The sequence below is a fragment of the Pristiophorus japonicus genome, chromosome 19, assembly GCF_044704955.1.
Source record: "Pristiophorus japonicus isolate sPriJap1 chromosome 19, sPriJap1.hap1, whole genome shotgun sequence".
Taxonomy (NCBI): domain Eukaryota; kingdom Metazoa; phylum Chordata; class Chondrichthyes; family Pristiophoridae; genus Pristiophorus; species Pristiophorus japonicus.
The window spans coordinates 98,142,109-98,165,974 of NC_091995.1; positions in this window are offsets into that span (position 1 = coordinate 98,142,109).

Here is a 23,866-nt window from a genome sequence, read left to right on the forward strand (position 1 = left end):
ATTCCTATCCGCTGCAATAATCTCAAGCCTCGGACCTGGCAATCTCTCCGTGTCTGCTTCCCATCACCCATCGGCTGCCCTCCCGCCCAGCCCCTCCTCTCCGCAAGGTACTAAACCTCAGATACAGCCCCCCCCTCAATATACTGCTCCCCCCCCAGATACAGCCCCCGCCTCAATATACTGCTCCCCCCCAGATACAGTCCACCCCAGATACTACCCCCCCAATAGTGCCCCCCCCAGATACTGCCCCCCCCCAGATACTGTCCCCTCCAGATACAGCCCCCGCCTCAAAATACTGCTCCCCCCCCAGATACAGCCCCCCCCGAGATATAGCCCTCCCCAGATACTGCCCCCCCCCAGATACTGTCCCCCCAGATACTGCCCCCCCAGATACTGTCCCCCCAGATACAGCTCCCCCAGATACAGCCCCCCCAGATACTGTCCCCCCAGATACTGCCCCCCCCCCAGATACAGCCCCCCCAGATACAGCCCCCCCCAGATACTGCCCCCCCTGATACTGTCCCCCCAAATACTGCCACCCCCAGATACAGCCCCCCCAGATACAGCCCCCCCAGATACTGCCCCCCCCTGATACTGTCCCCCCTGATACTGTCCCCCCAAATACTGCCACCCCCAGATACAGCCCCCCCAGATACAGACCCCCCCAGATACTGCCCCCCCCTGATACTGTCCCCCCAGATATTGCCCCCCCCCCCTCAGATATTCAACTGCACTGTCCTCACTTCGGGAGGAAAAATAGAAAAGCAGGGTATTTATTACACGGTGAGAGATTGTGAAATGTTGGTGTTCAGGGGGACCTGGGTGACCTTGTACACCAATCACTGAAAGTTAACCTGCGGGTACAGCAAGCAGTTAAAGCAAATGGTATGTTGGCCTTTATTACAGGAGGATTTGATTATAAGAGTAAAGACGTCTTACTGCGATTATATCGGGCCCTGGTGAGACCACACCTGGAGTATTGTGCACCGTTCTGGTCTCCTTACCTAAGGAAGGATATACTTGCCACAGAGGGAGTGCAACGAAGGTTCACCAGACTGATTCCTGGGATGGGGGATTGTCCTATGAAGAGAGATTGAGGAGACTAGGCCGATATTCTCTAGAGTTTAGAAGAATGAGAGGTGATTTCATTGAAACATACAACATTCTTACAGGGTATGACAGGGTAGATGCAGGGAGGGTGTTTCCCCCGGGCTGGGGGGTCTAGAACCAGGGGTCACAGTCTCAGGATAAGGGGTCGGTCATTTAGGAATGAGATGAGGAGAAATTTCTTCACTCAGAGGGTGGTGAATCTTTGGAATTCTCTGCCCCAGAATATATTCAATATGGCGATCGATAGATTGTGGATATTCAGGACTCGGTGCCCAGAGGTTGAGGATGCAGGGCGGAGATGGGCGGAGGATGAGTGTGTGGGACGGGGAGGTGGAGGGCCGGGAGGGGAAGGTTGCGAGAGGCAGCGATGGGTTCGGGTGCATCAAGCCCACAACCTGTGGATGTGTGTACGGCGTGCCCCAGGGAAGCTCAGGGACTTCACCTCGGGTTGCCCAGTGACCCTCACTGCTGAGCGACAGCAAGCAGCGGGTATCAGAGGGCCACTGGGAGGTGTAGGGCAGAGAATCCGGGAACAACAGCGCTCGCCCAATCTCGGCACTGCTCCCGTCGCTACGCGTCTGGGATTTGCCCAGTGATCAAAGCTTTTTAAATGTCCCGATGACCCTCCTCCTGTGCAATACCGCCTTAATTCCCGAGGGAGAGCCAGTGAGAATTCCTGAGGGAGAATTCCCGAGGAAACAAGTGAGAGCCAGTGAGAATTCCTGAGGGAGAATTCCCGAGGAAACGAGTGAGAGCCAGTGAGAATTCCTGAGGGAATGAGTGAGAATTCCCGAGGGAAATTCCAGAGTGAGAGTGAGTGAGAATTCCTGAGGGAGCAAGTGAGAATTCCAGAGTGAGAGTGAGTGAGAATTCCCGTGTGAGAGCGAGTGAGAATTCCTGAGGGAGCAAGTGAGAATTTTCCGAGGGAGAATTCCCAAGTGAGAGTGAGTGAGAATTCCTAAGGGAGCTAGTGAGAATTCCCGAGGGAGCGAGCAAGAATTCCCGAGGGAGAACCAATGAGAATTCCCGAGGGAGAATTCCCGAGTGAGAGTGAGTGAGAATTTCCGAGGGAGCGAGTGAGAATTCCCGCAGGAAAGCCAGTGAGAATTCCCTAGGGAGTGAGTGAGAATTCCCAAGGGAGAATTCCTGAGTGAGAATTCCCAAGGGAGAATTTCCAAGTGAGAATTCCCGAGGGAGCGAGTGAAAATTCCCGAGGAAGAATTTCCAAGTGAGAGTGAGAATTTCAGAGGGAGCGAGTGAGAATTCCCGAGGGAAAATTCCTGAGGGAGCGAGTGGGAATTCCTGAGGGAGTGAGTGAGAATTACCGAGGGAAAATTCCTGAGGGAGCGAGTGGGAATTCCCGAGTGAGAATGCCCTAGGGAGTGAGTGAGAATTCCCGAGGGAGTGAGTGAGAATTCCCGAGGGAGCGAGTGAGAATTCCCGAGGGTGCACTGGTGAGAATTCCAGAGGGAGAATTCCTAAGTGAGAGTGAGTGAGAATTCCCGAGGGAGAATTCCTGAGGGAGCGAGTGAGAATTTCCGAGGGAAAATTCCCGAGGGAGCGAGTGAGAATTCCCGAGGGAGAATTACTGAGTAAGAGTGAGCGAGTATTCCCGAAGGAGAGACAGTGAGAATTCCCGAGGGAGAATTCCTGAGGGAGTGAGTGAGAATTCCCAAGGGAGCTTTCCCGAGGGAGCGATTGAGAATTTCCGAGGGAGAATTCCCGAGGGAGCGAGTGAGAATTTCCGAGGGAGAATTCCCGAGGGAGCGAGTGAGAATTCCCAAGGGAGAGCCGCTGAGAATTCCCGAGGGAGAATTCCCGAGTGAGAGTTCCTGAGGGAGAATCCCGAGGGAGCAAGTGCACGGTCTGGGGTGGCACTGGGCTGTGTAATTCCCCCAGCTTGCAGGTGCGATCCCGCGCTGTGGTCACTGAAGGGGCTACAGATTCCCAGTGGTGGGGCTAGGGAGCAACCCGCCAGGGACTCGATCCTGCTCCTGATCCTGGTCCAACGGCACCCACTGGGGAGTGGGTGGGTGCGATGCACCTCACTGCCAAATAGCCAACCGCTGCACACTGGTTAAGCTTGAGGGTTACGGGGAGCGGGCGGGGAAGTGGAGCTGAGTCCATGATCAGATCAGCCATGATCTCACTGAATGGTGGAGCAGGCTCGAGGGGCCGAATGGTCCACTCCTGCTCCTATTCCTTATGTTCTTAAGCTGACAGACGGAGGCTGGTCAAGGGTATGAGAGGGCCTCTGGAGACTGTACACAGTCAGTCGGTCAGCCTTCAGCATACACAGATTGCCCGTCAATTTTGTGTTTGTTGAGGTTTAAAGATGATTTTTTTTTTTTGCAAGGTTTCTGATGATGTTTTAAAGAAATGAAAGTGGGAAATCAGCCCTGAACCCATTGACCCAGCAACTGCCCGGGAACCGTCTCCCAAACTCGCTTCGCCGGCCCGACAAATTCCACACAACCAAGACACTCGCTGCCGGATTTAGGACCAAAGGCTTATTGGGTAGTTGTGAAATTCCTGTCCCCAGCTTCGTAACAAAGGCGACCGAGTGGCAGAACAGCATACGGCTCACTTTCTCCCAAACACGCGAAGGAGGGCCTCATGGCTCTCTCGCACCTTGCTGCACCTCCCTCGGAGCACGTCACACGCGCCGAGTTGTGTTGAAGTGCACCCACGTCTTTGGGAGGGTGGGGGGGGTGTGTGTCGGTTATGGTGGGTCTGACCCCCGTCTTCTCCTCCGACAAAAGGCCATGCGGTCTTTAACATCCGCCAAAAACAGTGGAGTGAGCAGACTCTGGTTCAACCTCTCCTCGGAGGGACGGCCCCTCGGACTGTGCAGGAACCCTCGCTTGTTGTGGCTATTACACCCGTGAGCACCAAAGGTCACTGTGTGCACTTCGGCTGAGTTTACAACTATTTTGTTGTACCTGTAAATCAACTTTAAATTTAAATCAAGTGCCCCCTGGTTAAAGGAGGGGCTCACACTCCAGCAACTTTCACTCAAGTGCCTCCTTGTTTTATTTTTTGAGGACACCAAAAACACAAATTAATTATTCAACATAAAGGGAACCGTTGCCAAATCAAATCAAATTACATCAAATTAAAATTCTGTTCCCTGTTGAAATGATGCACTCCAGTCCCTCCGGCGCCCACCTCTCGCGGAAGGCCGCGAGTGTACCTGTGGACACCACGTGACTGAGCTCACAATCCATTGCCCCTGTTACCATGTTCAGTATGTTCTCAATAATAATTATTGAATGGCGGAGCAGGCTCGAGGGGCTCCTAATCCTTAACTTCTTTCTGTGCCTCGCGCTGAGGCCCTCAGTAAACCTGGTCTTTCTCCTGAATAACGGAAAACCGATCTGACGGTGTGAGGAGTTATTGGAGGCTCAGGGAGCTGTGGTTCCACCCTCAGTCTGTGCGGTCCGACGGGCGGGCAGTAAACTGGGCCCTGTGGGAATATCGGGCAGGAGAATATCCCGCTCCTCAGCACTCAACTGCGACCCCTGCTGGTAAGGTGTGTGAGTGCACGCCCGCGGGGGTGTGGACTTGAGCAATGGCGGACAGGAAAAGCCCCCCCGGCCCCCCCCAGCCCGTCCCACACATGCCGCTGGGTTACAAAGCACCTCCCTCCACAGCCTCCCCTCCCTCGTGCCTGGTTGGCACATACTTTACCCGGAGCTGGAGACTGCACGAGCTGACAGGCAGAGTTTCTAGAACTCTCCACCGCAGGCGATACTTTGTCCATCACGACCCGGACTCTCCCTCCTCCACACGGAGCCATGAAACCAGATCAAACCCCCAACCCAATTCGGGGCAAACGATTTGGTAAGTTCCTCTCTGATCTTCTTTAGGATCACTCCAGCCCTGATTAATGTTATACAGTAACTCCCGCCTGTAATGTGTGCCCCTGTGTGTACGCTCACGGGTTTGTGGAGCAGTTGAGTTGTGAGTGGCTTAGCCAGTCACGTGATGTTCACAAGACTCAATAAAACCCCAGGCAGTTGGGTTTGGGGGATCCACGATGGGGCAGGTGGTTGTGAGCCTGGTGGATGAACCGGTAATGTGTAGTGTGATTGTTAAACCTTTGCTAATAAACCAACTAGTTCTTAATAGCAATGTGTTGCTATGGATTCTTCAGCAAAGAACCCATGAAGCGAATACATTACACACCCCTAACAGCACTGTGGGAGCACCTTCACCACACGGACTGCAGCGGTTCAAGAAGGCAGCTCACCACCACCTTCTCAAGGGGCAACTAACGATGGGCAATAAATGCCGGTCTGGCCAGCGACACCCACATCCTGAGAACGAATGAAATAATCCTGGGGTGTAACTGAGTGGTGTGCCTCAGTACCACACTGGGCGGGGGGGGTGGGGGAGCATGGCTAACGGTCTTAAAAGCAGCCAGGTTTAACTGTGAGCAATGCAATCAAAGGATCAGTGCTTCAAAGGGAAGGGATGGAAAGTCTGACAATCCGGTGCGGGTTGGGAAATGCCAGTGTGGGATGTAGCACAGTGTGAGCAGGGACAGGACAGGCAGCGTGTGGGTGGAAGGGCCCATTCTAATGACATGGCAGTGCTGGCCACAGGTTGAGCCGCACGATTAGTCACTGGGCTGTAGGAGCTGACACAGGAAGTCTTTGTGTTTAGTGGAGTTGGTGCAAGATTGGCCCCTGTCACTGGGTAAACAGCTCTCCCTCCCAACAGATGAGCCATTGCAGACACATTAACAATCAGCCAGTTCCCGGGGGCATTGGAGCGTAGGCTGATGGATGTGGGCTCCAACAGCACAATAAGCAAAATGAGAATGGGTGTGTGTGCTGTGAGCCGAGGTGGAACAGCTCCTGTATACACAGTGGCTGCTGCTTTATTTATACAGAGTGGGCAGAATCCGGGCACATACCCAGCTTCTTCTAACTGCAGTTATACTGCAGCTCCCGCCAGCGGGGGTGGTATCTGTGGAACGCTGTTTGCAGGATTGAACCCCACCAAATTCTTAGCGCCGGAGAGAAAGTCCGTTCTCCCACCGACCGCTTTAAAAGACGGGCAGGAGCAGGAGGGCGGTCTTAATGTGCAACTTCGCTCTGGACTGGAGTTACGTAGAATGTACGGCCCAGAAACAGGCCACTGGGCCCCACCGCTCCGTGCCGGGGTTTATGCCCCACCGCTCCGTGCCGGGGTTTATGCCCCACCGCTCCGTGCCGGGGTTTATGTCCCACCGCTCCGTGCCGGGGTTTATGCCCCACCGCTCCGTGCCGGGGTTTATGTCCCACCGCTCCGTGCCGGGGTTTATGCTCCACACCAGCCCCCTCCCACCCCTCTCCATCTCACCCCATCACCATATCCTTCTATCCCTTTCTCCCCCATGTGTTTATCCAGCTTCCCCTTAAATACATCGATACTATTCACCTCAACCCCTCCCTGTGGCAGCGAGTTCCACATTCTCAACGCTCTCTGGGGAAAGAAGTTTCTCCTGAGTTTCCTATTGGGTTTATCAGTGACTGTCTTATAATGGTGGCCTCCTAGCTTTGGGTCTCCCCCACAAGTGGAAACATCTTCTTTACGTCTACCCGATCGAACCCTTTCAGAACCTGGAGAATCTCCATCAGGTTTTCTGGAGAATCTCGCCCCAGCAGTTACACAGCAGATGGAATCATTGCAAGATTTATTTGATCTGTCAAAAGAGACTTCTGTCTGTGACCACAACAAACCACGCTGGGTACAGGTAGTTTGTAAATAAGCACAACAGATTTTATTAAGTAGTTTGCTTCCAGTACAAAGATTCCCGGGATGGCAGGACTGACATGAGGAGAGACTGGATCGACTGGGCCTGTATTCACTGGAGTTTAGAAGAATGAGAGGGGATCTCATAGAAACATATAAAATTCTGACGGGACTGGACAGGTTAGATGCGGGAAGAATGTTCCCGATGTTGGGGAAGTCCAGAACCAGGGGACACAGTCTAAGGATAAGGAGTAAGCCATTTAGGACTGAGAAGAGGAGAAACTTCTTCACTCAGTGAGTTGTTAACCTGTGGAATTCTCTACCGCAGAGAGTTGTTGAGGCCAGTTCATTGGATATATTCAAGAGGGAGTTAGATATGGCCCTTACGGCTAAGGGGATCAAGGGGTATGGAGAGAAAGCAGGAAAGGGATACTGAGGGAATGATCAGCCATGATCTTATTGAATGGTGGTGCAGGCTCGAAGGGCCGAATGGCCTACTCCTGCACCTATTTTCTCTGTTTCTATGTTTCTATGTAATATTTGACACCGCGATAGTCGACAGTCTGTTCCATGAAACCACATGGTAGCCCGCTGCGTGATGCGCCGATTGTTTCTTGCTGTGTTCCGTTGACCGTAGTCCTCCTGTCTTCTGTGTTCGCGCTGCCCCCAGAGTACAATAGCTGTTACTTTATAGCCTGTTGCTCCCATTCAAACGCTGAGATTCTGCAGCTGGTCCAGTCTTACAATAGGTCATTCTAAGCCTTTGATCTTCTAGCTTATCTCTACTTCTCCTCTGAGAACTTTTACACAGACCATGTTACACACTTCGTTGCTGAGCTCGGCTTTACAACATTATGATAAGAAATGGTAAGTGCTGCATGGTCTCACCATCCTGATCAACATTCTGGCCTTGGCCATTCTAGTTCTAAATGAAGCTGTTTCAACAATCACAAAAAATAATGGCTTAATCTACCATGATGTTTTGTGTAACAATGGTTCGCTGAGCTTACACACATTTTAGTTGATTTTATCATATCACAGTTAAACAAAAAGCTTTATTATAACACTATCTCAACGTGCAGGTAAGTTTTATCTTACCTGAACACAAACTGGCGCGAGGAGCCCCCCAGGTATGGGGAGGTGGTGGGCTGTCACACACTGCCGCACTTTAATGTGCGTAAGCATCAGATCGGAGTTATACTGTCACCTTTGTTTTGGTGTGCCCCTGAAACTGGCAGTGTGTCTGCCGCCGTTCCCTGCGGTTCAGAGACGGGGAGGGGTGACCCATAGCACAGTAGGAGGCCCTTCGGCCCATCGTGTCTGTGAAAGAGCGATCCGATTAATCCCACTCCCCCTGGCTCTTTCCCCACAGCCCTGCACCATATCTTCAATCCGCTCCAGTGTTTTCTGCGGGAGTTGGGGTCAGGCACTGCCAGCGGGGGTCACTCGGAAGCTGGTCATCCCTGGCAAAGCAACACAGTGCGCGGAGACCCCACACCCTCTCGACCCCCACCCCCAATAAAAGCACACACTACATGTGTAATGTGTGCTACTGTGAGCATGCTCACGGGTCTGTCGAGCTGTGAGTGGCTTAGCCAGTCACGTGATGTTCACAAGACTCAATAAAACCCCAGCCAGTTGGGTTCAGGGGATCCACGATGGGGCAGGTGGTTGTGAGCCTGGTGGATGAACCGGTAATGTGTAGCGTGATTGTTAAACCTTTTCTAATAAACCAACTCGCTCTTAATAGCAATGTGTTGCTGTGAATTCTTCAGCAAAGAACCAATGAAGCAAATACATTACAGTGGGGACACATCACAGCATCACAGAGCCGGGGGCTGCTGGGTGGATAGGATCTGATGCTCTCGTAAAATATCGAAAAATACCCTCCCTCCCCCTCCCCAGCCCTCGCCCCCTCACACCTGCTCGATGATACTTTAGCCAGAATGGGACTGGTTGGAGTGCACTTGCTGACAGTCAGAGCTTCTCAAAACCCCGACAGTAGACGGCACTGGACGCAGATTTCCACGGACAATGCCCGACTCACAGGCAGCAGAGAGAGAGCGAGAGAGAGAGTGAGTGAGAGAGAGGGAGGCAGAGAGAGAGAGAGCGAGAGAGAGAGGGAGTGAGTGAGAGAGAGGGAGGCAGAGAGAGAGAGAGCGAGAGTGAGAGCGAGAGAGAGAGAGAGAGAGAGAGAGAGCGTGAGACAGAGAGAGAGAGAGAGGGAGACAGAGAGAGAGAGAGAGAGAGAGACACAGAGAGAGAGAGAGAGAGACAGTGAGAGAGATAGAGAGAGAGAGAGGGAGACAGAGAGAGAGAGGGCGACAGAGAGAGAGAGAGAGACACACAGAGAGAGAGAGAGACAGAGAGAGAGATAGAGAGAGAGAGAGAGAGGGAGACAGAGAGAGAGAGGGCGACAGAGAGAGAGAGACAGAGAGAGAGAGAGGGAGACAGAGAGAGAGCGAGAGAGAGAGAGAGAGAGAGAGACAGAGAGAGAGAGAGAGAGACAGAGAGAGAGAGAGAGAGAGAGAGAGGGAGACAGAGAGAGAGATGGCGGCAGAGAGAGAGAGACAGAGAGAGAGAGCAAGAGAACGAGAGAGAGAAAGAGAAAGAGCGAGAGAGAGAGGGCAAGTGAGCAAGAGAGAACGCGAGAGAGAGCAAGAGAGAGAGAGAGAGAGAGCGAGAGAACGAGAGGGAGGGAGAGAGAGACACAGCAAGAGAGAGAGCAAGAGAGAGAGAGAGAGAGAGCATCATCCAGGCTGGCTGGAATAACCAGCGGCGTCACCGAGGGAACGCCAGGAGTCGAGTTGCTCTTTCGAAATCCAATAATTACAATAATTCCCATCACACCTGCTCTCAGTCCAGGATTCAACAGTCGGATTTTGGAGTAAATCATAAATTATTATGTGATCTTATTCTGCGATTATTTGAAATCCCATAGATTCTGATACAAGAAAAATTAGAAAGTCCAAATTGAGAAAAGGCCATTCAGCCCATCGACCCAGCTCCTTCCACATCCCAGTTCCCTCACTCTCCCCCCACTCCCTCACTCCTCACTCCCCATTCCCCCCACTCCCCACTTCCTCATTCCTAACTTCCTCATCCTGCTCCCTCATTCCCTCAATCCCCACTCCCCCACGACTCACTCGCCCAGCCCATTTCCATGCTCCCTGTGCCCTCCCCCCACCCCTTGCCCCTATCCCTTGCCCTAACCCCTTGCCCCCACCCCTTGCCCCCACCCCTTGCCCCCATCCCTTGCCCTAACCCCTTGCCCCCACCCCTTGCCCACACCCCTTGCCCCCACCCCTTGCCCACACCCCTTGCCCCCATCCCTCCCCCCCACCCCTTGCCCCTATCCCTTGCCCTAACCCCTTGCCCCCACCCCTTGCCCCCACCCCTTGCCCCCATCCCTTGCCCTAACACCTTGCCCCCACCCCTTGCCCACACCCCTTGCCCGCACCCCTTGCCCTAACCCTTTGCCCCCACCCCTTGCCCTAACCCCTTGCCCTAACCCCTTGCCCCACTCCTGCTTCCCCTGACCTGCGTTGATCGTGAACCCCACGGTGACCTCTGGCATCACTGTCCCTGGTAATCGGGTAGCAGTTTATGCCGCTTCTAATTGAAGACAGATTTGTTTTTAAGAGCTAAATAAAAACATTGCCATGAACATTAATTGTTTCCTACCTCAGAACCCCATCCCACAGCCAATCCCATCGGCTTCGAGTCCCGACTCTCGGCACAGATATTGCCACCACAAGCCGAGCTTGGTAAACACGGCCAGGGACAGATGGGCTGTGTGTGCTTCTGATTCACTCCAGATGTGCTGGCACTGACCCTGGGGCAGTCTAGTCCGCTCACAGCAGTCAGAGACACTCGGAGGTCAGCACCTGTCACACTGGCCATATGCTCATACAGCAAGCTGGGCTTCGCTGCTCTCAACATTTGTGGGGGAGACCCAAACTAGGGGCCACAAATAGAAGCATAGAAACATAGAAAATAGGTGCAGGAGTAGGCCATTCGGCCCTTCGAGCCTGCACTACCATTCAATAAGATCATGACTGATCATTCACCTCAGTACCCCTTTCCTGCTTTCGCTCCATACCCCTTGATCCCTTTAGCCGTAAGGGCCATATCCAACTCTCTCGAATATATCCAATGAACTGGCCTCAACAACTCTCTGCGGTAGGGAATTCCACAGGTTAACAATTCTCTGGGTGAAGAAGTTTCTCCTCACCTCAGTCCTAAATGGCTTACCCCTTATCCTTAGATTATGTCCCCTGGTTCTGGACTTCCCCAACATTGGGAACATTCTTCCTGCATCTAACCTGTCCAGTCCCGTCAGAATTTTATATGTTTCTATGAGATCCCCTCTCATCCTTCTAAACTCCAGTGAATACAGGTCCATTCGATCCAGTCTCTCCTCATGTCAGTCCTGCCATTCCGGGAATCAGTCTGGTGAACTTTCACTGCACTCCCTCAATAGCAAGAATGTCCATCCTCAGATTAGGAGACCAAAACTGAACACAATATTCCAGGTGAGGCCTCACTAAGGCCCTGTACAACTGCAGGAAGACCTCCCTGCTCCTATACTCAAATCCCCTAGCTATGAACCATTTGCCTTCTTCACCACCTGCTGTACCTGCATGCCAACTTTCAATGACTGATGTACCATGACACCCAGGTCTCGTTGCACCTTCCCTTTTCCTAATCTGCCGCCATTCAGATAATATTCTGCCTTTGTGTTTTTGCCACCAAAGTGGATAACCTCACATTTATCCACATTATACTGCATCTGCCATGCATTTGCCCACTCATCTAACCTGTCCAAGTCACCCTGCAGCCTCTTAGCATCCTCCTCACAGCTCACACTGCCACCCAGCTTAGTGTCAGCTGCAAATTTGGAGATATTACACTCAATTCCCTCATCCAAATCATTAATATATATTGTAAATAGCTGGGGTCCCAGCACTGAGCCCTGCGGCACCCCACTAGTCACTGCCTGCCATTCTGAAAAGGACCCGTTTATCCCGACTCTCTGCTTCCTGTCTGCCAACCAGTTCTCTATCCACGTCAGTATATTACCTCCAATACCATGTGCTTTGATTTTGCACACCAATCTCTTGTGCGGGACCTTGTCAAAAGCGTTTTGAAAGTCCAAATACACCACATCCACTGGTTCTCCCTTGTCCACTCTACCAGTTACATCCTCAAAAAATTCTAGAAGATTTGTCAAGCATGATTTCCCTTTCATAAATCCATGCTGACTTGGACCGATCCTGTCACTACTTTCCAAATGTGCTGCTATTTCATCTTTAATAATTGATTCCAACATTTTCCCCACTACCGATGTCAGGGGTATAAATACCCGTTTTCTCTCTCCCTCCTTTCTTAAAAAATCGTGTTACATTCGCTACCCTCCAGTCCATTGAAACTGATCCAGAGTCGATAGACTGTTGGAAAATGATCACCAATGCATCCACTATTTCTAGGGCGACTTCCTTAAGTACTCTGGGATGCAGACCATCAGGCCCCGGGGATTTATCGGCCTTAAGTTGTTGAGGCCAATTTACTAAATATATCCAAAAAGGAGTTAGATGTAGTCCTTACTACTAGGGGGATAAAGGGGTATGGTGAGAAAGCAGGAATGGGGTACTGAAGTTGCATGTTCAGCCATGAACTCATTGAATGGAGGTGCAGGCTCGAAGGGCCGAATGGCCTACTCCTGCACCTATTTTCTGTGTTTCCATGTTTCAATCCCATCAATTTCCTGAACACAATTTCCCGCCTAATAACGATTTCCTTCAGTTCCTTTTTCTCACTAGACCCTCGGTCCCCTAGTATTTCCGAAAGGTTATTTGTGTCTTCCTTCGTGAAGACAGAACCAAAGTATTTGTTTAACTGGTCCGCCATTTCTTTGCTCCCCATTATAATTTCACCTGAATTTGACTGCAAGGGAGCTATGTTTGTTTTCACTAACCTTTTTCTCTTCACAGATTTATAGAAGCTTTTGCAGTCAGTTTTTATGTTCCCGGCAAGCTTCCTCTCATACTCTATTTCCCCCTCCTAATTAAACGCTTTGTCCTCCTCTGCTGTATTACAGAATTCTTCTAGTCCTCAGGTTTGCTGCTTTTTCTGGCCTATTTATATGCCTCTTCCTTGGATTTAACACTATCCTTAATTTCCCTTGTTAGCCACGGTTGAGCCACCTTTTCTGTTTTATTTTTACTCCAGGCAGGGATGTACAATTGTTGAAGTTCATCCATATGAGCTTTAAATGTTTGCCATTGTCTATCCACCATCAATCCAGTCTATTCTAGCCAATTCATGTCTCATACCATCGAAGTTACCTTTCTTTAAATTCAGGATCCTAGTCTCTGTATTAACTGTGTCACTCTCCATCTTAATAAAGAATTCTACCATATTATGGTCACTCTTCCCCAAGGGGCCTTGCACAACAAGATTGCTAATTAGTCCCTTCTCATTACACATCACGCAGTCTAGGATGGCCAGCCCTCTATTTGCTCCTTGACATATTGGTCTAGAAAACCATCCCTAATATACTCCAGGAAATCCTCCTCCACCGCATTGCTACCAGTTTGGTTAGCCCAATCTATATGTAGATTAAAGTCGCCCATGATAGCTGCTGTACCTTTATTGCACGCATCCCTAATTTCTTGTTTGATGTTGTCCCCATCCTCACTACTACTGTTTGGTGGTCTGTACACAACTGTCACTAGCATTTTCTGCCCTTTGGTGTTCCGCAGCTCCACCCATACCGATTCCACATCATCCAGGCTAATGTCCCTCCTTACTATTGCATTAATTTCCTCTTTAACCAGTAACGTTACCCCACCTCCTTTTCCTTTCTGTCTATCCTTCCTGTTGTGTATCTGTAAAGCATGCACTCCCATGTTCCGCCACCAGGGAGCGCATCCCCTGAAGTCCCAAGGGATCCCAGCATCCCTTGGGAGCACTGTATATAAGCCAGCCCCTAAGGCCTGTCCCTCACTCTGGAGTGTCTTAATAAAGACTGAGGTCACTGTTACTTTAACCTCCCTGGGTGCAGCCTCATCTGTGTTAGGAACACAACAACTGGCGACGAGTATACAAATCCAACGCAAAGATGCAGCAAACTGTGGGCATCCTGGAGAAGTTCTCGGAGGGTGAGGGCAGGGTAGCCTATGTCGAATGTTTAGACCAGTACTTTGTAGTCAACGAGCTGGGCGGAGAAGGAAGCGCTGCAAAAAGGAGAGCGGTCCTCTTCACGGTCTGTGGGGCACCGACCTACAGCCTCATGAAGAATCTTCTGGCTCCGGTGAAACCCACAGATAAGTCGTATGAGGAGCTGTGTACACTGGTTCGGGAGCATCTTAACCCGAGGGAGAGTGTGCTGATGGCGAGGTATCGGTTCTACACGTGCCAGCGATCTGAAGGTCAGGAAGTGGCGAGCTACGTCACCAAGCTAAGGCGACTTGCAGGACAATGTGAGTTTGGTGGCTACCTGGAGCAGATGCTCAGAGACTTTTTTGTACTGGGCATTAGCCATGAGACCATCCTACAAAAACTTTTGACTGTAGAGATACCGACACTCAGTAAGGCCATTGCGATAGCACAGGCGTTTATGTTCACCAGTGATAACACCAAACACATCTCTCAGCACACAAGTGCTAGCAATGTTCATAAATTAACTGGAACTGTTTGCGAGCAGCAATGTACAGGGCAGAAACCACGAGTCTGCAACTGCCAGCAGGCCTCAGGTAACTCAGAGTCCGCAACAAAGGATGAATGCAAGGCAATTCACACCTTGTTGGCGTTGTGGAGGTTTCCATTCAGCCTATTCATGCCGCTTCAAAGGGTACGTTTGCAAGAGCTGTGGAACAATAGGGCACCTCCAATGAGCTTGCAGATGAGCTGCAAGTTCTGCAAAACCTGCTAACCACCACGTGGCAGAGGAAGATCGGTCCATGGGGGATCAAAGCAATTTCAAGCCTCAGAGAGAGGAGGCAGATGCTGAAGTACACGGGGTGCACACATTTTCGATGAAATGTCCACCTATAATGCTAAATGTAAAATTGAATGGCTTACCCGTAGCCATGGAACTGGACACTGGCGCTAGCCAATCCATCATGAGTAAAAAGATGTTTGAGAGACTGTGGTGCAACAAAGTATTCAGACCAGCCCTGAGCCCCATCCACACAAAACTGAGAACGTGTACCAAAGAGCTTATCACTGTCCTGGGCAGCACCATGGTCAAGGTCACCTACGAGGGCACGGTGCATGAACTGCCACTCTGGATTGTCCCAGGCGATGGCCCCACACTGCTTGGAAAAAGCTGGCTGGGCAAAATCCGCTGGAACTGGGATGACATCCGAGCGCTATCACATGTCGATGAGGCCTCATGTACCCAGGTTCTTAACAAATTTCCTTCCCTTTTTGAGCCAGGCATTGGAAACTTTTCCGGGGCGAAGGTGCGGATCCACTTGGTCCCAGAGGCACAACCCATTCACCACAAGGCGCGAGCGGTACCTCACATGATGAGGGAGAGAGTGGAAATCGAGCTGGACAGGCTGCAACGCGATGGCATCATCTCCCCAGTGGAATTCAGCGAGTGGGCCAGCCCGATTGTTCCAGTACTCAAAAGTAATGGCACAGTAAGGATTTGTGGCGATTATAAAGTAACTATTAATCGTTTCTCGCCACAGGACCAATACCCACTACCTAAGGCAGACGACCTATTTGCGACGCTGGCAGGAGGCAAGACGTTCACCAAGCTCGACCTGACTTCGGCCTACATGACGCAGGAGTTGGAGGAGTCTTCGAAGGGCCTCACCTGCATCAACACGCACAAGAGACTGTTCATCTACAACAGATGCCCGTTTGGAATTCTGTCGGCTGCAGCGATCTTCCAGAGAAACATAGAGAGCCTACTCAAGTCGGTACCACGCACGGTGGTCTTTCAGGACGACATATTGGTCACGGGTCGGGACACCGTCGAGTACCTACAAAACCTGGAAGAGGTCCTCCAGCGACTGGATCTCGTAGGGCTGCGGCTGAAGAGGTCGAAATGCACCTTCATGGCAACAGAAGTGGAGTTTTTGGGGAGAAAGATCGCGGCGGATGGCATTCGGCCCGCAGACGCCAAGACAGAGGCTATCAGGAACGCGCCCAGGCCACAGAACGTCACGGAGCTGCGGTCGTTCCTGGGACTTCTCAACTATTTTGGTAACTTCCTACTGGGGTTAAGCACCCTCTTAGAGCCCCTACATGTGTTATTGCAAAAGTGAGAACTGGGTGTGGGGAAAAAAACAAGTAATTGCTTTTGAGAAAGCCAGAAACATTTTAAGCTGCTTGTATTGTATAACCCGTGTAAAAGACTTGTGCTAGCATGTGACGCGTCATCGTACGGAGTCGGGTGTGTATTATAACAAGCTAACATTGCGGGGAAGTTGCAACCTGTCGCCTATGCTTCCAGGAGCTTGTCTAAGGCCAAGAGGGCCTACAGCATGATTGAGAAAGAGGCATTAGCGTGTGTGTTCGGGGTAAAGAAAATGCATCAGTAGCTGTTTGGCCTCAAAGTTGAACTGGAACCCGATCACAAGCCCCTCATATCCCTGTTCGCTGAAAACAAGGGGATAAATACTAATGCCTCAGCCCGCATACAAAGGTGGGCACTTACGCTATCAGCGTATAACTATACCATCCGCCACAGGCCAGGCACCGAGAACTGTGCGGATGCTCTCAGTCGGCTACCATTGGTCACCACGGGGGTGGAAATGGCGCAGCCTGCAAACTTGTTGATGGTGGCACAGCCCGCAGACTTGTTGATGGTCATGGAAGCTTTTGAAAATGATAAATCACCTGTCACGGCCGGCCAGATTAGGACTTGGACCAGCCAAGATCCTCTGCTGTCCCTAGTAAAAAACTGTGTACTGCATGGGAGCTGGGCCAGCATCCCCGTTGAAATGCAAGATGTAAACGATGGTCGCGCCACTGTGTCACGGGAAATTGATCTGAATGACCCTAATCAAGCCGTTCCAGCGGTGAAAGGACGAGCTGTCCATTCAGGCAGACTGCCTGTTGTGGGGTAACCGCGTAGTGCTACCCAAAAAGGGCAGGGAGACGTTCATCTCGGATCTCCACAGCACACACCCGGGTGTAGTAATGATGAAAACGATAGCCAGATCCCACGTGTGTTGGCCCGGTATTGACTCTGACTTAAGAGTCCTGTGTACGGCAATGCAGCGTGTGTGCTCAGTTGAGCAACGCGCCCAGAGAGGCACCACTAAGTTTGTGGTCCTGAACCTCCAGACCATGGTCGAGGATCCATGTCGACTATGCGGGCCCGTTTCTCAGTAAAATGTTCCTGGTGGTGGTGGATGCTTTTTCAAAATGGATTGAATGTGAAATAATGTCGGGAAGCACCGCCACCGCCACCATTGAAAGCCTGAGGGCCATGTTTGCCACCCACGGCCTGCCTGACATACTGGTCAGTGACAACGGGCCATGTTTCACCAGAGCCGAATTTAAAGAATTCATGACCCGCAATGGGATCAAACATGTCACCTCGGCCCCGTTTAAACCAGCCTCCAATGGGCAGGCAGAGCGGGCAGTACAAACCATCAAACAGACCCTTAAACGAGTCACAGAAGGCTCACTCCAAACCCGCCTGTCCCGAGTACTGCTCAGCTACCGCACGAGACCCCACTTGCTCACAGGGGTGCCCCCAGCTGAGCTACTCATGAAAAGGACACTTAAAACCAGACTCTCGCTGGTTCACCCCAACCTGCATGATCAGGTAGAGAGCAGGCGGCAGCAACAAAATGTAAACGATGGTCGCGCCACTGTGTCACGGGAAATTGATCTGAATGACCCTGTGTATGTGCTAAACTATGGACATGGTCCCAAGTGGATTGCGGGCATGGTGATAGCTAAAGAAGGGAGTAGGGTGTTTGTAGTCAAACTAGACAATGGACAAATTTGCAGAAAGCACCTGGACCAAACGAGGCTGCGGTTCACAGACTGCCCTGAACAACCCACAGCACACACCACCTTTTTCGAGCCCACAACACACACCCAAAGGATCAACGATACCACCCCGGACCAGGAAATCGAACCCATTACACCCAACAGCCCAGCAAGGCCAGGCTCACCCAGCAGCCCTGCAGGGCCAACAACACGCCAGCCCAGCGAGGGCACAGCCAACACACCAGAACAGACATTTGTACCGAGGCGGTCCACCAGGGAAAGAAAGGCTCCCGACCGCCTCACCTTGTAAATAGTTTTCACTTTGAGTTTGGGGGACAGTGATGTGGTGTATCTGTAAAGCATGCACTCCCATGTTCCGCCACCAGGGAGCGCATCCCCTGAAGTCCCAAGGGATCCCAGCATCCCTTGGGAGCACTGTATATAAGCCGGACCCTAAGGACTGTTCCTCACTCTGGAGTGTCTTAATAAAGACTGAGGTCACTGTTACTTTAACCTCCCTGTGTGCAGTCTCATCTGTGTTAGGAACACAACACTTCCTAAATGTTGAATACCCCTGGATGTTGAGTTTCCAGCCTTGGTCACCCTGGAGCCATGTCTCCGTGATGCCAATTACATCATACCAGTTAACTGCTGTCTGCGCAGTTAATTCGTCCATCTTATTCCGAATACTCCTTGCATTGAGGCACAGAGCCTTCAGGCTTGTCTTTGTAACACACTTTGCCCCTTTAGAATTTTGCTGTAATGTGGCCCTTTTTGCTTTTTGCCTTGGGTTTCTCTGCCCTCTACTTTTACTTTTCTTCTTTCTATCAGAGTAATTGTAATGTATGCACCCGTGAGTTTGTAGAGCTATTGCCTACGCGGGAGTCCTCCCTCTATTTATTGGGGACTTGGCCTGGAGGGTGGTGCACGGGGCAGTCCTGTGCAATCGGTTTTTAAGTCCTGTGCGGAGGGGAGCGGGTAGGTCCGAGGGCCTCCTCGTAGGACTGCTCCTGGGCCTGGCCAAGGGGGCCATCAGCCTGTCCAGGCAGTGGGCGGTCGAGGGGGTCGTTCAGCCCGACTGCCTGCCTCTCTTCCGCGGTTACATCCGAGCCAGGGTGTCCCTGGAGATGGAGCACGCGGTGTCCACCGGTACGCTCGCGGCCTTCCGCGAGAGGTGGGCGCCGGAGGGACTGGAGTGCATCATCACCCCCGGCAACCAAATTTTAATTTGATTTGGCAAAGTTCCTAGTTGATTTGTTAATTTGTGGGTTCTAAGGCCCTTACTAAAAGGGGCTACTTAGCTTAAGGTTATTTTAACATAGTTGTAGAGCTGTTGAGTTGGGAGTGGCTTAGCCGGTCACGTGATATTCACAAGACTCAATAAAACCCCAGCCAGTTGGGTTCGGGGGATCCACGATGGGGCAGGTGGTTGTGAGCCTGGTGAATGATCTGGTAATGTGTAGTGTGATTGTTAAACCTTTGCTAATAAACCAACTAGTTCTTAATAGCAATGTGTTGCTATGGATTCTTCAGCAAAGAACCCATGAAGCAAATACATTACAGTGATAAATCCAAGAAGGAATTTTGGAGTATGTTCTTTCCCCCCCAACCCTGACCTCAATCTCTGTCTTCCTCACCACTCAGATGGCCAATGACCGACCCCTCCCCGTTCCCCTCCTCACCCCCGCTGTCTCCGCCAACCTGGGAACCACCGGGGGAAGGGTGTCTCTGGGCCCCGGGGCAAAGCAGCAAAGCCCCCTGAGGAGGGTCCTAGTTGTGACCTCTGCCCCTCCATCATAGCCCCCAACCACTAATTTACTCAGGTCTCGATCTCGGCCTCCTTTCCGCCTGGTCCGCAGCACTACCAGAACTTTCCATACTGGCAGTGGGGAAGGAGACAGGGAGGGACTCCCTCCTGGTGACACAGATCCTGCTGGGAAACTCAACCTACAGGAGAATTCTATCTGCATTTATATAGCGCCTTTCACAACCACTGGACGTCTCAAAGCGCTTTACAACCAATGAAGTACTTTTGGAGTGTAGTCACTGTTGTAATGTGGGAAACGCGGCAGCCAATTTGTGCACAGCAAGCTCCTACACACAGCAATGTGACAATGACCAGATAATCTGTTTTAAGGATGTTCATTAAGAGATAAATAATTTGCTTTTTATTGTGACATTGGTTGAGGGATAAATATTGGCCCCAGGACACTGGGTAGAATGCCTCTGCTCTTCGAAATAGTGCCTTAATATCTTTTACATCCACCTGAGAGAGCAGACAGGTCCTTGATTTAACGTCTCATCCAAAAGACTGCCCCTCCGACAATGTGGCACTCCCTCAGTGCTGCCCCTCCGACAGTGCGGCACTCCCTCAGTACTGCCCCTCCGACAGTGCGGCACTCCCTCAGTACTGCCCCTCTGACAGTGCGGCGCTCCCTCAGTACTGCCCCTCCGACAGTGCAGCGCTCCCTCAGTACTGCCCCTCCGACAGTGGAGCACTCCCTCAGTACTGCCCCTCCGACAGTGCAGCACTCCCTCAGTACTGCCCCTCCGACAGTGCGGCGCTCCCTCAGTACTGCCCCTCCGACAGTGCGACGCTCCCTCAGTACTGGCCCTCCGACAGTGCGGCGCTCCCTCAGTACTGGCCCTCCGACAGTGCAGTATTCGAAAACAAGGACGAGAATTTTGAAATCAAGGCGTTGGTTAACCGGGAGCCAATGTAGGTCATCGAGCACAGGGGGTGATGTGTGAGCGTGACTTCATGCGAGTTAGGACATGGGCTGCCGAGTTTTGAATCACCTATAGTTTACGTAGGGTAGAATGGGGGAGGCCAGCCAGGAGTGCGTTGGAATAGTCAAGTCTGGAGGTAACAAAGGCATGGATGAGGGTTTCAGCAGCAGAAGAGCTGAGGCGGGGTGGAGACGAGCGATGTTACGGAGGTGGAAATAGGCGGTCTTTGTTATGCTGCGGATATGTGGTCAAAAGCTAATTTCAGGGTCAAATATGACACCAAGGTTGCTAACAGTCTGGTTCAGCCTGAGACAGGAGTTGGGGAGACGGGAGAACCTGTCCCAGGACTGGCCGAGAGTTGTGAGCGAGGCTCGCGGTACCCGGCGGGAGTGAGGGCCTCTCACCCTTGGTCTGTGTGCACAGTCTACCCACTGACCCTGTCTCAGATCCCCGGGTAGGCCGATTCTGGCTCACTTCACCCATTAAAGAGCCGGGCGGATACGTGTGCATTTGGGGATCACGGGTTAGAGGGACTTTAATGAAGAGGCTGGGTTTATTGTTTCGTGTTCCTCGCATTTCTCGCACTGGAACCTGGACTTTCTGAGCAAGGTACTGAACCTGTTTACACAGGATTACACGGGATATACGGCATGAAACAGGCCATTCGGCCCAACCAGTCCATGCCGGCGTTTATGCTCCCCTCGAGCCTCCTCCCGTCTTTCCTCATCTAAATCTATCAGCATAACCCTCTATTCCCTTCTCCCTCATGTGTTTATCCAGCCTCCCCTTAAATACATCGATACTATTCACCTCAACCCCTCCCTGTGGCAGCAAGTTCCACATTCTCACCGCTCTCTGGGGAAAGAATTTTCTCCTGAATTCCCCATTGGGTTTCTGGGTGACTATCTTATATTGATGGCCTCTAGTTATATCTTCCCCACAAGTGGAAACATTCTCTCTGTATCCACTCTATCAAAACCTTTCATCATTTTAAAGACCCCTATTAGGTCACCCCTCAGCCTTCTTTGTTCAAGAAAAAAGAGACCCAGCCTGTTCATCCTTTCCTGATATGTATACCCTCGCATTTCTGGTATCATCCTTGTAAATCTTCTCTGCACCCTCTCCAGTGCCTTTATATCCTTTTTATAATATGGCGACCAGAACTGTGCACAGTGCGATTCGATACAGTTTTAGCATAACTTCCCAAATGGCCGACTTTCATAGGGACATAGGATCGTCGGCCATTCGGCCCCTCGAGCCTGCTCCGCCATTTAATACGATCATGGCTGATCTGATCATGGACTCAGCTCCACTTCCCCGCCCGCTCCCCATAACCCCTTATCCCCTTATCGTTTAAGAAACTGTATTTCTGTCTTAAATTTACTCAATGTCCCAGCTTCCACAGCTCTCTGAGGCAGTGAATTCCACAGATTTACAACCCTCTGAGAGAAGAAATTCCTCCTCATCTCAGTTTTAAATGGGCGGCCCCTTATTCTAAGATCGTGCCCTCTAGTTCTAGTCTCCCCCATCAGTGGAAACATCCTCTCTGCATCCACCTTGTCGAGCCCCCTCATAATCTTATACATTTCAATAAGATCACCTCTCATTCTTCTGAATTCCAATGAGTAGAGGCCCAACCTACTCAACCTTTCCTCATAAGTCAACCCCCTCATCCCCGGAATCAACCGAGTGAGCCTTCTCTGAACAGCCTCCAAAACAAGTATACCCTTCGTAAATACGGAGACCAAAACTGCACGCAGTACTCCAGGTGTGGCTTCACCAATACCCTGTACAATTGTTACAAGACTTCCCTGCTTTTATACTCCATTCCCTTTGCAATAAAGGCCAAGATACCATTGGCCTTCCTGATCACTTGCTGTACCTGCATACTATCCTTTTGTGTTTCATGCACCGTACCTCCAGGTCCCGCTGTACTGCGGCACTTTGCAATCTTTCTCCATTTAAATAATAACTTGCTCTTGACATGAAATAAAATGGCAATAAAATGAGCCCGGGAAGAGACCCTGAAGTATTTATAGAGGGAACTTGGGCCAAGGATTAAGTTAGTAACTCCACCACTGCCACCAAAAGCATCCTCCTCCGACCTGACTCACCCCTGGCAGCTCGATACACAACTGGGACAAGCACAACAAACAAGCATCAACGCGTCGAGAAACTCCGGCTCCTGTACATCCTGCAGGTTCCCAGTGAAAACAGAACACGGCCGTTATTCCCTGTCGGGGGCAGACATTCCTCAGTGAGTGCGGCTTCCAACAGGAACACATCGCAGGTGGAACAGGAGAGGATTTTGCATTGTTTCCAGTTAAAGACTTGCATTTATATAGCGCCTTTCACGACCACCGGACGTCCCAAAGCACTTTGCAGCCAATAAAGTACTTTTAGTCACTGTTGTAATGTGGGAAACGCGGCAGGCAATTTGCGCACAGCAAGCTCCCACACACAGCAATGTGATAATGACCCAGATAATCTGTTTTAGTGATGTTGATTGAGGGATAAATATTGGCCCCAGGACACCGGGGAGAACTCCCCTGCTCTTCTTCGAAATAGTGCCATCGGATCTTTTACATCCACCTGAGAGAGCAGACGGGGCCTCGGTTTAACGTCTCATCTGAAAGACGGCATCTCCAACAGTGCGGGGCTCCCTCAGCACTGCCTCTCCGACAGTGCGGCGCTCCCTCAGAAGTGCCCCTCCGACACTGCAGCACTCCCTCAGTACTGTCCCTCCGACAGTGCGAGACTCCCTCAGCACTGCCCCTCCAACAGTGCATTGCTCCCTCAGTACTGCCCCTCCGACAGTACGGCGCTCCCTCAGTACTGCCCCTCCGACAGTGCAGCACTCCCTCAGTACTGTCCCTCCGACAGTGCAGCACTCCCTCAGTACTGTCCCTCCGACAGTGCGAGACTCCCTCAGCACTGCCCCTCCAACAGTGCGTTGCTCCCTCAGTACTGCCCCTCCGACAGTGCAGGGCTCCCTCAGTACCGTCCCTCCGACAGTGCAGGGCTCCCTCAGTACCGTCCCTCCGACAGTGCAGGGCTCCCTCAGTAACGTCCCTCCGACAGTGCAGGGCTCCCTCAGTACCGTCCCTCCGACAGTGCAGGGCTCCCTCAGTACCGTCCCTCCGACAGTGCAGGGCTCCCTCAGTACTGCCCCTCCGACAGTGCAGGGCTCCCTCAGTACCGTCCCTCCGACAGTGCAGGGCTCCCTCAGTACCGTCCCTCCGACAGTGCAGGGCTCCCTCAGTACCGTCCCTCCGACAGTGCAGGGCTCCCTCAGTACTGCGTGTGTGTGTCAATGTGT